We start from the raw sequence: 13886 nt of genomic DNA, 5'->3' as shown, positions 1-13886 counted from the left end.
AAATGACTCCACAACAAACCTGCAAATAATCAGTGGCATCCTAAATAGTCACGTCTGTTCAGATTTACTTTCCCATATTCCACTCAGGAAGTTAACTGCATATCCACAATTATAAATATAAGTGCATGCATCATAAGCATTGTATTACAGAGTTCTGTGTTGTGTGGTTTTATGTTAAAAAGTGACAGTTTGCCTTAGAGAGTCAAGGTGAAGGTGGACTGCTGAGAGAGTGGAGACGGAGTGACCATGTGCAGAAAATGATCTAAAAACTTCTGGACTTGGATGTTAAACCACCACTGGGGGTGCTGTGGAGTGGAAGGAGGCCCAAAGCATGAGTCATGGTCTGAAGGACAGTTTAGAATGTTGGGATTTCAAAAAGGGATGAACATTCCGAAGGCAGCCAGAAGGATCCGGACCAAACCAATGGTTTCTCTCTCTGCAAGCAACACAAGACAACTTCGAATTTTGTGCTCTCTCTCTCTTTCTCAAAGATCTTTTGGCTTCAGTTTACCAAACAAACTGAATTTTGTTTATGATCTTTGCTTCAGTTCAGATCGAAGTCTTGTGTGTTTTGTGTTTGTTTTGTGTCTAAGTTTTTCTGTGGGCTGGTTGGAAATATAACTTAGACTTTAATTACATATGTTATATTTAGGCTGGGGAATTTATTTGTTTTACACTTTTATAGAGATTTGCATAGTAACCAGTGGGCATTGTTATAAAAGGGGGGGATTTTGAATTAAAGTTTGAAGGTGAAATCTTGTTAATAAAGTAATTGTTCATCTTTACCCCTGTATGATATGCCGCCTTTGTGGTTGCTGGTTTGATCTTGTAACAATTGCATATGGAGCGATGAACTTTGCACATTTTGTGCAGAGGTACATTGCATGTACGGGTGTGTCAATTCAAGGTCCACGATGAGCTAAAAAGCATTCATTTTTACAATCAACTTTACGCCTCAATTCAATCACACAGCACCCAAAAATAACAACATTGCCTAACTTCCTGTTTTAAGAGGGGACCCACTTGTACTCTAATGAAGGAAAATGGAAAGCACAAGAAGGCTTTAGAAAAAAGGAAGTGCTGAGTAGGATAGCCTGGCCCATGTTATTCTGTGGACTCCAGCAGCCCTCCTCTGTTTTGACAAAAGCTATTGTTCCTCTGTTAATTAACCCACAGACAGTGGTGAAAGGATTCCAAAAGGATGCTAGGAAAGGGATTGCGATGCCCCAAGATTCTTTTCTGTTTCTGGAGAAACATTTTTGTTCTTCCTAATTTTAAAGTAATTACAATGTCATTTACCTGGCCTTCTTAGGTTAATGTCCAGAATCCCAGCAGGGTTTTCAACTGTGTTTCACATTTCATATGCAACACCTTGTATCTTTGTTGAAATTACACAAGAGTGCTGATCATTGCACCAGCACTTCCACATTTATAGTCAGCTCCTGGCTAAATGCAGTCAGAGTCTTGTTTGATTACAAAGTCAGAAAAGATATAATCCCATCAAGTGGGAACATTGCAGCTTCAGGCTAGTAAATGGGCACAGTTCTTTCAACCTCAGATATACATACCACTGTTGGCAGACAGAAACAACCACAGTGGAAACAATCCTGTCTGACCATAACATCCCAAATTACTCATGGAAGAGGTAGACACAATCTTCAGAGGACTGAAAAAAATAAAGTGATCACAATAAGGAAAATTTCTTTGTCAGAAATAAGAAATGAAAGCTTTTACAGCAAAATTCCATTCAGTACCGATCCCGAAGGAATCGCAGAAGCCACTATTGTTGCCACTCACAGCACGGTTAATGATTATTCAAATATTTGGCATCTCATTCTGCGGCTCCAAATAATATACATTACTGTCAACACAAATATTTCCAATGTTTTTCTAAACTGTGAACCCAATAGTTCATAGGGGCATTATTTATATGATCCCTGATTTTTTTTTACACTCATCTGTCCCCACTTAATCTCAAACTGTTCTCTTCCATACTCCTGAACACAATTTTAAAGAACTCATTAAAGGCAGATGGGTTCTCCAGCAGGGAAACTATTACCAGCTCAGACAATGCTAACAAAAAAAAATAATTTTAAACAGGAGGTGGAAACCGAGGAAAGAAGAATGACAACCACATTGAAGGTAATAAATGCAGAATCGGTGTCTGAATAAACAAGGTATCAGGTTGTGAAGAGCAATGACGTTTATGTAGCATTGGTAACACAATCAGCCTAATGGAAAGAAAAGTTGCTCTGGAAGCTAAGGTCACATGATTGTGCTAACAGCTTCTGCAGAAAAGGAGCATGTACTTAAAATGGAAAACAGAAACAAAAATTCCACCTGGGTCCTATCAAACACTATACTTGTGTCCTGTTTGCATTGAATTGACACCCTGAAGACAAATATTTTACATTGCAGAGAAATGTAGACCTACATACTTTTGCAAGAGTCAAACCTAGTCTCTCATCCGTACGTTCTACCTTTCAAAATTCCCTCAGGTTGTGCCCTTCTTTACCATTTTCCTTTTTTTTGAAAAAAAACACCTTTGAATGATACTTTCTTCAGTTGCTTCTCTTCTGCTTTTCTATAGATTTCTGATTGTGGTCTTTGTTTTTCATTGCGAGTAGTGGCAGGTTGTGGAGAGCAGAGGAGAGGCTGATGACAGCCACATGAAAGGAGCTGGAAACTGATGGGTGGTTGGTGATCTGGCCAAGGCACACAGCCACAATAATCACCTCAGGATGAATGAAGGCAAGTTTTCATATTCACTTTCAGCATCTGGGTGGTGTAAGCAAGGTCAGTATTTATTGTCCATCCCTTTGTACCCTGAAGAAAATGGTGATGAAGACCTTCTTGAACCATGATAAACCATCTGGTGAACTAGAGTTCAATAGCACCCTCCCAGAGTGCTATTGAGCATGGAGTTTTAAGATTTAGACTCAGTATTTTTTCCTCAGGACATTTTGTTGCTAAAATCAGACAAATCCTGGCAACAAAAGAGACTGCAGATGTTGGAATCTGGAGGAAAAATTAAAATGCTGGAAGAACTCAGTGGGTCAATCAGCTTGATGGAGGCAAAAGGTGTCTGATTCAGATCAAGACTGCATCAGGATTGAATGGGGAGAGGGAACTTTGACAGTAATCCAGCAGTACATGGAGGGGTTGGATAGAGGTTGGTAGGTGATCGAAAAACAGATAGGCAGGGGATGATGGGCAGAGGAAACCAGGATGGGGAGTGAATGAGAGAGGTGAACAAAAGGGAGAAGAAACCCAGTTGGATAGGTGGATATGTGTGGGAGGGAATACCATGGGAGAGGGCTACCTGAAATTCAAAAATTCAATGTTCTCACCCTCCCTACCATCAAGAACATCTACAGGGAGTGCTTCCATCGGAGAGCAACAGCAACCATTATGTATCCAGACCACCCAGCACACACACTTTTCTTGCTGCTACCATCAAAAAAGAAGTATAAGTGCACAAGACTCTCACCACCAGGTTCAGGAACAGTTGCTACCCCTCCACCATCAGACTTTTCAACAACAAACTTAATCAGGGACTCATTTAAGGACTTACTTCTGAACTTCATTGATTTTTTTTTACCTTCTCTGTATTGCACAGTCAGTTTGTTTACATTTCTTTATTTGCTTACATCCAAATGCTGTGAACAATTTTATTTCTTACACTACCAATTAGTGGTGATTCTGCCTCGTCTGCAGGAAACAGAATCTAATGGTTGTGCGTCATGTACATAATCTGACAATAAATCTGAAATCTGGGATGTAAGCTAACTAAACAGGAGATTTAAATTTGTTCTTCCAAGTGCATTTGTCCACTCCATAGCAATGAAAAAGGCCAAGCACAGATGAGCAAGAATGGGAGTGGAATGAAGAGTCAAAATGACAAGCATCTGGAAGCTTGAGATGGCCATTGCCGACGGGGCACAGGTGCTCCACAAAATGGCCTGGAGCCCAGGTCTTCCACACCATACATGGAATGATCTCAGTTCCTGTAGTTTTTGTTGTCTCTAATGTCTTCCGTTACTTCCGCAGGGTAAATTAAATGGGCTGGAGGGTGTCTTCTGTGATGCTGGTGTCTCAATAGGAAATCCAGGTTCACCAACTGGGCACTTCTGACTGAAAATAGTTGTGAACATTTCAGCACACATTTTAGTGTGAACATTTTAGTGCACACATGCAGAACCCACCATATTTGATGATAGAATGTTCTCTGAAGCTTCCTACTCCTGTTACTCGTTTGTTTAATTGTCCGTCACCCCATCACCATTCATGACTTAATGTCGAAAGACTGCAGAGTTTTAAGAGTTAACAGAACTTATTGATGGTGAGTTGCACCAAGCTGTAGCCCAGAGAAGACAAAGGCAGCCATAAGGGATAGTTGATGTGATCCTATACAGTCCATTGTGGGGAAGGGATTAGGAGAGGGCAGAGATGCAGCATGGATGGGGAGGGATGATCATCTGCTGACATGGAATTAATGATTCATTCCCTTGCCTTGGTAATATAATTAAAAATATGGTGTGATTTTGTCTCAAATGCATCTCCCAGCATTTAATTTCCATTGGGTAGGTATCTGTTGCTTTCACAGACAATGTGAATACTGCAAATCTGCCCTAACCAGAAATCAAAGGGACCAACAGAAGTACCAGATGCAAGAACAAAGCTCCAAATCTGGTGCTTTACTAAAGCACTGATGACACCTTTCTGGCACAGTTAAGTTCCTGTGTACATCTTGTTATACAGGCATTGCCTAGTCTAAAGCAGCTCAATACTTCTGGCGTGATAAAGGTGGAGGTAAGAGTTGTAGGAGAAATACATGATTGATCAGTGAGAACATCACCGCTGTACAAAGGGAGGATATTCTGTGGGAATATCAAGGCAGACCATATGGGTAGAACATAAATCAAAAAAGGAGTGATTACTTTCATGGGATATTATAGGCCCATCAAAGGAAGAAATTATTTAAAAAAATTTGGAAATCATAGAGAGGTGTGGGGATAAGAGGGTTGCAATAATTGGTCATTTTAACTTCCCTGATATTGACTTGGACTACCTTAGTGCTAAGCGATTAGGTGAGGCTGAATCTTCGTGTGTCCAGGAAAGCTTTCTGAAAAAACATGTCAGTGGGCCTACTAGAGATGGGGTTACACTTAACCTCCTCTTAAAAAGAGAGTCTGGACAAGAGAATGATGTTTCAGTAAGGAAGCACTTTGGAACCAGTAATCTTAATTCAATTTGTTTTAAAATGGGTGGTGTGGTTAGCGTGACGCTATTACAGCACAGCAATCTGGGATTGAATCCGCTGCTGTCTGTTAAAAGTTTGTACATTCTCTCAGTGTCTGCATGGGTTTTCCCCAGGTGCTCTGGTTTCCTCCAACTCTCCAAAATGTATTGGGTTGTAGTTAATTTGGGTGCCACAGGTTTAAATGGCGAGAATCAGCTTCTATCATGTTGTAAATACATTTTTCATGAAAATTTTAAATGTTAAAAGATCAGACTTCTCAAGTCCTAAATTATGGTAGGCTAATTTAAATGGCATCAGACAGGAATTCTTAAAAGCTGAATGGGAGATGTAGTTTTTAGGTAGCAGAAGTCCAGCAAAATGAGCTGCCAAGGAGGCTTTCAAAAGCAAGAAAGGAAGAGCTCAGGGCTATCATGTTCCTGTTAGAGTGAAGGAAAAGTTGTCCTTTAAGTCCTTTTCTTTTTGACCTCACTGACAAAAGACAAAGGAGGAAAAACCCAACACCCAACCCCAACCCACCAATTTTCCCCTGCAACCGCTGCAACCGTGTCTGCCTGTCCCGTATCGGACTTGTCAGCCACAATCGAGCCTGCAGCTGACGTGGACATTTACCCCCTCCATAAATCTTCGTCAGCGAAGCCAAGCCAAAGAAGAACCTCTAGCAATTGCTCTTCGGGAATGTAGAGATTTCACAAGGATATATAGGAATGGAATCAAAGCTTTCCTTTTATGCAGATGATCTTTTGCTCTTTATATCCACCCTGATGCTTCTATACTAAACATATTAATTTGGTCATATTAGTTAGTTTTCTGGCTTTAAATTAAATCTGCATAAAAGTGAACTATTATTGCTTAAAGGGTTCTTTATTAATTGAGGATCGTTTTGAAGCTGGGAAATTTATTACTTTTGAGCGAATGAAGGAGAAGTTTATATTTTATTTTGTTATTATCAGGTTAAGAATTTATTTGTCATAAATTTGGTCCACCTCTGTTATTGGCAAGTGAGACAAATGTGGAGTTATTGATTTGTAATAGTAATATAAATAAATTTATTTCAGTAATGCATAATTTGTTGCTCAGGGGAGCCCCTAAAGTAGGGGTCCATAAATCAAGGCAGAGATGGGAAGTAGATTTGAATAGTCAAATAGGTGAACGTAGTGGAAGGATTCATGTAAAGAAAGTATGAAAAGTATAATAAATGCAAGATATGGGTTGGTACAATATAATTTTATTCATCAGTTATATTTAACTCTGTAAAAATTAAAGATTGAATCATACATTATCAGATTTGTGTTTTGGATGTTGTCAGGAAATGCGTGCATTTTTGCATTCTACTTGCCAGTGTCCTAAAGTTAAACCATTTTGGATGGAAGGGGTAATTTATTGGAATGAATAACAGCAGTTGTATTCCCACAGGATCCAATGCCATTTCTAGTAGGTAATATAAAAGGAATCAGGCCTAAATTAAAATGGACTATATATCAAATGGAATATGTTAAAATTGCTTTAGCAATATCAAGGAAATGCATTGCTATAACTTGAAAATCAGACATGGATTTAGGAATGGAGAAATGGCATGTGGAAGTTCAGAGTTGTATCTTGGCTTGGCTTCGCGGATGAAGATTTATGGAGGGGTAATGTTCACGTCAGCTGCAGGTTCGTTTGTGGCTGACAAGTCCGATGCGGGACAGGCAGACACGGTTGCAGGGTAAAATTGGTGGGTTGGGATTGGGTGTTGGGTTTTTCCTCCTTTGTCTTTTGTCAGTGAGGTGGGCTCTACGGTCTTCTTCAAAGGAGGTTGCTGCCCGCCGAATTGTGAGGCGCCAAGATGCACGGTTTGAGGCGATATCAGCCCACTGGCAGTGGTCAATGTGGCAGGCACCAAGAGATTTCTTTAGCCAGTCCTTGTACCTCTTCTTTGGTGCACCTCTGTCACAGTGGCCAGTGGAGAGCTCGCCATATAACACGATCTTGGGAAGGCGATGGTCCTCCATTCTGGAGACGTGACCTACCCAGCACAGTTGGATCTTCAGCAGCGTGGATTTGATGCTATCGGCCTCTGCCATCTCGAGTACTTCGATGTTAGGGATGAAGTTGCTCCAATGAATGTTGAGGATGGAGTGGAGACAATGCTGGTGGAAGCGTTCTAGGAGCCGTAGGTGATGCCGGTAGAGGACCCATGATTCGGAGCCGAACAGGAGTGTGGGTATGACAACGGCTCTGTATACGCTAATCTTTGTGAGGTTTTTCAGTTGGTTGTTTTTCCAGACTCTTTTGTGTAGTCTTCCAAAGGCGCTATTTGCCTTGGCAAATAGTTGTATACCACTTGAGAAAATTACCTACAATTTAAGGAATAAGTATCACATATTTTGGAAAATATGCTGCCCATATTTACAAAGTATGTGTATGAACATTTAAGTGAAATCCCAATATTCTTCTCTGTCTTGGTGGTATCTCTTATTGGATAGTGTTAAATATTGGAAGTTACCCTGCTGAGAAGCTCTAGTCCTATCTTTCTTTATTCCTTTCTTTCTTTTCCTTATGGGGTTTAGTAGGGGGGCAGGGGTGGGTAAGGGATAAGGGTCTTTTTTAAAACACATGGAATCCAGGTGAGAGAGCAAACTGGATACAAACTGAGGAGTAAAACACAAGATTCTGCAGACACAAGCTATCTTGGATGTAGGCACAAAATGACTTGGTTGCAGGAGCCAGAGGGTGGTAGTGGAGAGCCTCTTTTTTTAGATTGGATGCCTGTGAACAGTGGTGTGTAGGAATCAATGTTGGGTCCTCTCCTGTTGGTCATACACATAAATGATTTGGAGGAGAACATTGGTGGTGTTGTAGAGAATGATGAAGATTGCTTCAGGTTACAAGGGGTTACTAGGATAGTGAGCAAAGGAATGGGCAGATGGAATTTAACTCATAAATTGTGAACTGATGCATCTTGGGAATTTAAACCAAGGAAGAACATCCATAATGAATGGCAGGGCTCTGGGGAATGTTGTTGAGCAAATGCAGTGAGAGATAGAAGAACATAGCTGCCTAAAAGTGGCAACACTGGTAAACAGGATGGTGAAGCAGACATAAGGTGTGCTTGCCTTCATTATAGCTGTGGCATTGAGTACAAGGTTAAAGTTGTACAAAATGGTGGCTAGACTGCATTCGGAATATTATGTGCATTAATAAAGAGAGGAATGATGGTTGACAAAGACATGATGTGTTAAAGTACTTGTTTTAATATTGAATGAATTTAAGACTCTGATTTAAAAACTTTACATATGTACACATACACATACAGATAAACATGCAGAGCACATGACAAAGCAATTGTTCTTGTTTATTCCAAAATCTGAGATTACCTAAATGTGATTTTTAATCCAAACAACTTCCTCCATTTGCTATCCACCTCCAGTATGGACTTTCTCTTCTCCTTACCTCAATGTGGTCTTTTTTATTATGACAATTCAACAGATTCAACAAGAGTTGGTATATCTGTTGTGAGACTGTATCTTATGATCAAGAGGCCTCCAGCACCCTTGGCACCCTCTCACATCTTGATTCTAATGCCAGGTACCTCTTCAGCCAGTCTCCAGCAGTCCTCAGCCTTGTGTGAGTCCTTTGATTGCAGTAGCCAGCTGCCTGTCTGTTCTTCAGCCTTAGACCCCTCACTGGTCTGCTGCTGTGGTCACCGTACCATGGGTCATCTCCTCTGTTTCTCCTTCTCAAACTAAGGGTGGTCTCTCATTTTCTGATGCCCTGTGCCTGTCCCCTTCTCTGGAGTCTATAATCTCTCATGTCCGCTGATGCTCGTAGGTGCCACCATCTTAGGCCAAGACACCACAGGATTTTAAATCACCATCTGCTCCTTTAACAGGCTGTTTAATGCCTGCAAGGAGCCGATAACACCAGACAGGGCAGTTGGACCCTATGGAGGAGCGCTGTGACTTCGCTTCCAATTCCTTGTTGGTTCACACCAGCATATCTTTTTGACATATCTACACTCAAGTAGACTCCTTGGTCGGCATGGATCAATAGTGTGTCATGGATGTGAGATAGGGAAAAATTAGATTGTTTACATAAATCAACACAACATCATGGGCTGAAGGGCCTGTACTGTGCTGTAATGTTCTATGTTCCATCACTTGGGCCAAATTACCTGTTGCTGTGCTATTGAACCCCTATACTCTACAAGATTCTCTGTTCACTTTCTTCTAACTACATTTGCCGCATCAATTGAAAGTTATTGCTGCTGCCATTTCAACCAATTTTACTCTGTTCTCATCACTCTAGTAACTGATAAATCAGATATTGTTGTTAATCCATGATTAGCTGTTCCCTCAAAATGATGTTATTACCTGCACAATGATCATTGTTCTAGACTCAGACTTGAAGTGACAATCTCTGCAGTATAAAGCTATTGGCCTTCGTCAAAATAAAGGAGCCTACACTAATGAAGCAAGAGCCAACTTTCTTCTGATCATTCCTTCATGCATCTCACCATGCACACAGTCGGGCTGTTTTAGACCATAGCAAGGCAAGGACAGATTTCATTCACTGAAGGAATTTAATGAAGCAGATGTGTTCTTATGGTAATACACAATTGCCATCACTGCTATGAATCTTTTACTCTGGATTAGTTTAATTAACTGAATTCCCCAGGACCTATTATGGATTTGAATACTGGTCTCTCAGTCATTAATTCAATTCCCATGATTACTGGCCTAGTGTCAAAATCACTGCATCACCATAACCTATCTTACCAAGGCAATGCAAAAATAAGGTGTTTCTTGATATAACCAGCAGTCAAAGAAAGAAAACCCCACAGCAGTCCAAGCAAAGATAGGGAAAGGAAACTGAAACAGAAACACGACAACTATTTTGCACTTTTTACTTCTCTCCTGCTACTATTCCACCATATCTTAAGCAGTGCTGGTGAAGTAAATTAATCACTATCTCATATCATTCTGCTGCTTCCAAGTAATCCCACTTGATCAAAAGCTGAAAAACTAAATAAATGTAAGCAATGCTGGCGAAGCTCTTCAAGACTCATCACTTTGCAGGACCTATTCAACATGCCCTACACATTCCGCGTAAGGGGGGAATCTTGTGCATCGTGAGGGCATTTTCATATTCCACATTACCTCAGTGACTTCTCCAAAAGAGATTGCTGAGCTCAAGCCGCATTTATGCAACAGGCACTAAGAACTGAGTTGAGATTAACTAGATAGCATATCTTTTTTTTAAAATCTCATTGCATTATAACACAGATATAATAGATCAATGGACATTGTACTGGCATACTATTATTTTAATAAATGGATTCACATTGAAAAATAATATAAATAGTCAAACAGATCACCTGACTAAATGACTATTGAATAACGATTTGAGGGATGTTTGCAAGATATTAGTGTCCAACAAACTTCCTGCAGGAGTGAAGCTGATCTTCAGAACTAATGGAAATGCTTCAACCTACAGAGACAAACCTACAGATGCAAACTTCCACAAATGAGCTGTGGCAAGCAGACATTTGCATTTGCACATGCCTGAAACTAATCTCCAAGATGTCTTCTACCGGTTTCAAGGGGTGGGTGGGGGGGGGGGGGGGGGGAGATTATGCCTTACATCCAACATTAACAAGGTAATAGGCTCTCTAGTAACCTGCTATTATGACATAGACCAGCAGCAATAGAAATTTACCAAGAGAATGGTATTTAAAAAACAATAATTTTTATCATTAACTATTAATAACATAACACTTCTTACTTAACCCCACTATGCGCAAATGTGTGTGTGTGTGTGTGTGTGTGTGTGTGTGTGTGTGTGTGTGTGTGAGTGTGTGTGTGTGTGTGTGTGTGTGCGTGTGTTGGGGGTGGGTGGGGACGCAGGTCGCAAACCATGACAGTTTAGGCGCGATTGTGAAAAGGCAATTTTTTAAGTTCAGTTTCAGTAATCTTGTGTTGAAACTCAGAATACTTACTGTTCTCAAAATTCACAACTTCTTGTAGAGTTACTTTCAGAGAATTGTTTCTTCATACGAATTATTTTCCTCTCTTTCATGGAGATTACCAAACTTGTTTTACATGTCCGTTTTACACCCAGGGATATCACTCCTAGTTCTATTTGAAGTTTCACCTCTTCTGAAAGTATGAGTTGATGGTTCTCATTTGTCAGCTCTGGTCACAAGCAGATGGCTTTGTGTGTACACAGACCATTAAAGGAAAAGGCAGCTTGTTTGAACAGATGCCATATCTCAGCAAACACCATTATCTTTAGTTTCAATGAAGAACCACTTCTGACTTTTATTGTTGTTTATAAAGCTTCAACTGAACAATCATTTGTGTGTGTAAATGTCCATGTTTGTCCCTGAATCCAACCCACAAAGTCCCTTTTCTAAAAAATATATATAATTTTAATATAAAGATTAATAATAGGACAATTTTGTCACACCTGCTTCCAAAGCAATGTAGGCAGTGCTCATTGAAGGCAAACGTTGATGATAAATTTATCTCTGCCTTCCATTCACCAGCTCAACCTTTGGTCAATTGAGAACAAGGCTATCTGAAGATCATAACTTCAGTCCTAGTACAAAACTTAAGGGGAAAGGGGAGCAGAGATAAATGAAGCTCACCATGTCTATTTACATCAGCATTTATCTTAGTCATTTACATCCACAGCTATCACTGGATTCCTGAATCAGACGATCTGTTTCAAGTTCTCTCATGGGAGAAGATCATCAAGCAGTCAGAGAAAAAGATATAAGGATGCGTTCAAAGCTTCCAGGAAGAAGTGCAATGTTCCCACTGATTCCTGGTCAGCTTTGGCAAGTGACCACTCAAAGAGCGACCATTCAGAATGGAGTTGAGAACTTCCCTCTACAAGAACAGTGGAAGGCTCTGTGAAAGTAGCAGAAGGAGTGCATCACCTCACAAACCGCCATACAGCCTTTTAGTCTCAAAATACCTGTTCTATTAAAGAATCTTTATTTCACACATTGGGCTCAATAGTCATCTCAGAACTCACAAGCTGGAGTGAAAGTAAGTCATTCTCATTCCTCTGGAACTATCCAAGAAGAGTTTGCAAGAGAGTAATGGAATCACACAGCAAGTTCCAATAGAGAAATGTTAAGTACATTCCTTGCTTACAAAATAATTTTCTAAAGAATTAATAACATATGAAATAAACATTTCAAAATAATATTTGAATTGTTTATGGTCACATGTATTGAGTCACAGTGAAAAAACGTTGCTTTGCAATGAATGTTGAGGATGGAGCAGAGGCAACGCTGGTGGAAGCGTTCTAGGAGCCATAGGTGATGCCGGTAGAGGACCCATGATTCGGAGCCGAACAGGAGTGTGGGTATGACAACGGCTCTGTATACGCTAATCTTTGTGAGGTTTTTCAGTTGGTTGTTTTTCCAGACTCTTTTGTGTAGTCTTCCAAAGGCGCTATTTGCCTTGGCGAGTCTGTTGTCTATCTTGTTGTCGATCCTTGCATCTGATGAAATGGTGCAGCCGAGATAGGTAAACTGGTTGACTGTTTTGAGTTTTGTGTGCCCGATGGAGATGTGGGGGGGCTGGTAGTCATGGTGGGGAGCTGGCTGATGGAGGACCTCAGTTTTCTTCAGGCTGACTTCCAGGCCAAACATTTTGGCAGTTTCCGCAAAACAGGACGTCAAGCGCTGAAGAGCTGGCTCTGAATGGGCAACTAAAGCGGCATCGTCTGCAAAGAGTAGTTCACGGACAAGTTGCTCTTGTGTCTTGGTGTGAGCTTGCAGGCGCCTCAGATTGAAGAGATTGCCATCCGTGCGGTACCGGATGTAAACAGTGTCTTCATTGTTGAGGTCTTTCATGGCTTGGTTCAGCATCATGCTGAAGAAGATTGAAAAGAGGGTTGGTGCTACTACAACAGGTAGTGGAAGACAAAAGAACAATGAAGGGTAAAGCGCTATAGAGAAAAGTGCAGTTAAACAGGACAAAGGATTATCTTCTGCTAACGTGAAGTCCATTTAATATTCTGATAACAGGAGGAAAGAAACTGCTCTTGATCCTGGAGGAGCATGCTGTCAGATTCATGCATCTTCTGCCTTGTAAATGAGGGAAAGAAGAGTGCATGACCAGATTGGGATATAGCCTTCAATTTGTTGATTGCTTTTCCAAAGTACCAGGAGGCAATGATGGTGTCAATAGAGGGGAAGTTATGAGCTGTTTTCACAACTCTCTGCAGTTTCTTGTGGTCTTGGGCAGAGAAATTCCTATGCCCAGCTGTGATGTATCCCGACATGATGTTTTCTGTGGTGTATCCATAATAATTGCCAAGGGACATTCTTCTTTGTTTTCTTTGGCTTGCCTTCACGGACGAAGATTTATGGAGGGGTAATGTCCACGTCAGCTGCAGGCTCGTTGGTGGCTGACAAGTCCGATGCGGGACAGGCAGGCACGGTTGCAGCGGCTGCAGGGGAAAAATGGTTGGTTGGGGTTGGGTGTTGGGTTTTTCCTCCTTTGTCTTTTGTCAGTGAGGTGGGCTCTGCGGTCTTCTTCAAAGGAGGTTGCTGCCCGCCGAACGGTGAGGCGCCAAGATGCACGGTTGGAGGCGGCAAGGGACATAGTGTCTAGCTAAATATTCT

At 41.0% G+C, this 13886-nt stretch overlaps 1 protein-coding gene across 3 annotated transcripts in view; it reads right to left on the bottom strand.

Moving 5' to 3' along the window:
• The window catches only part of camkmt (calmodulin-lysine N-methyltransferase), a 512353-nt gene that overhangs the window by 146313 nt on the left and 352154 nt on the right, over positions 1-13886 (bottom strand). The window lies entirely within an intron of this gene.

The sequence above is a fragment of the Narcine bancroftii genome, chromosome 4 (genome assembly GCF_036971445.1).
Source record: "Narcine bancroftii isolate sNarBan1 chromosome 4, sNarBan1.hap1, whole genome shotgun sequence".
Taxonomy (NCBI): Eukaryota; Metazoa; Chordata; class Chondrichthyes; order Torpediniformes; family Narcinidae; genus Narcine; species Narcine bancroftii.
This window is presented reverse-complemented; position numbering and strand designations above follow the sequence as displayed.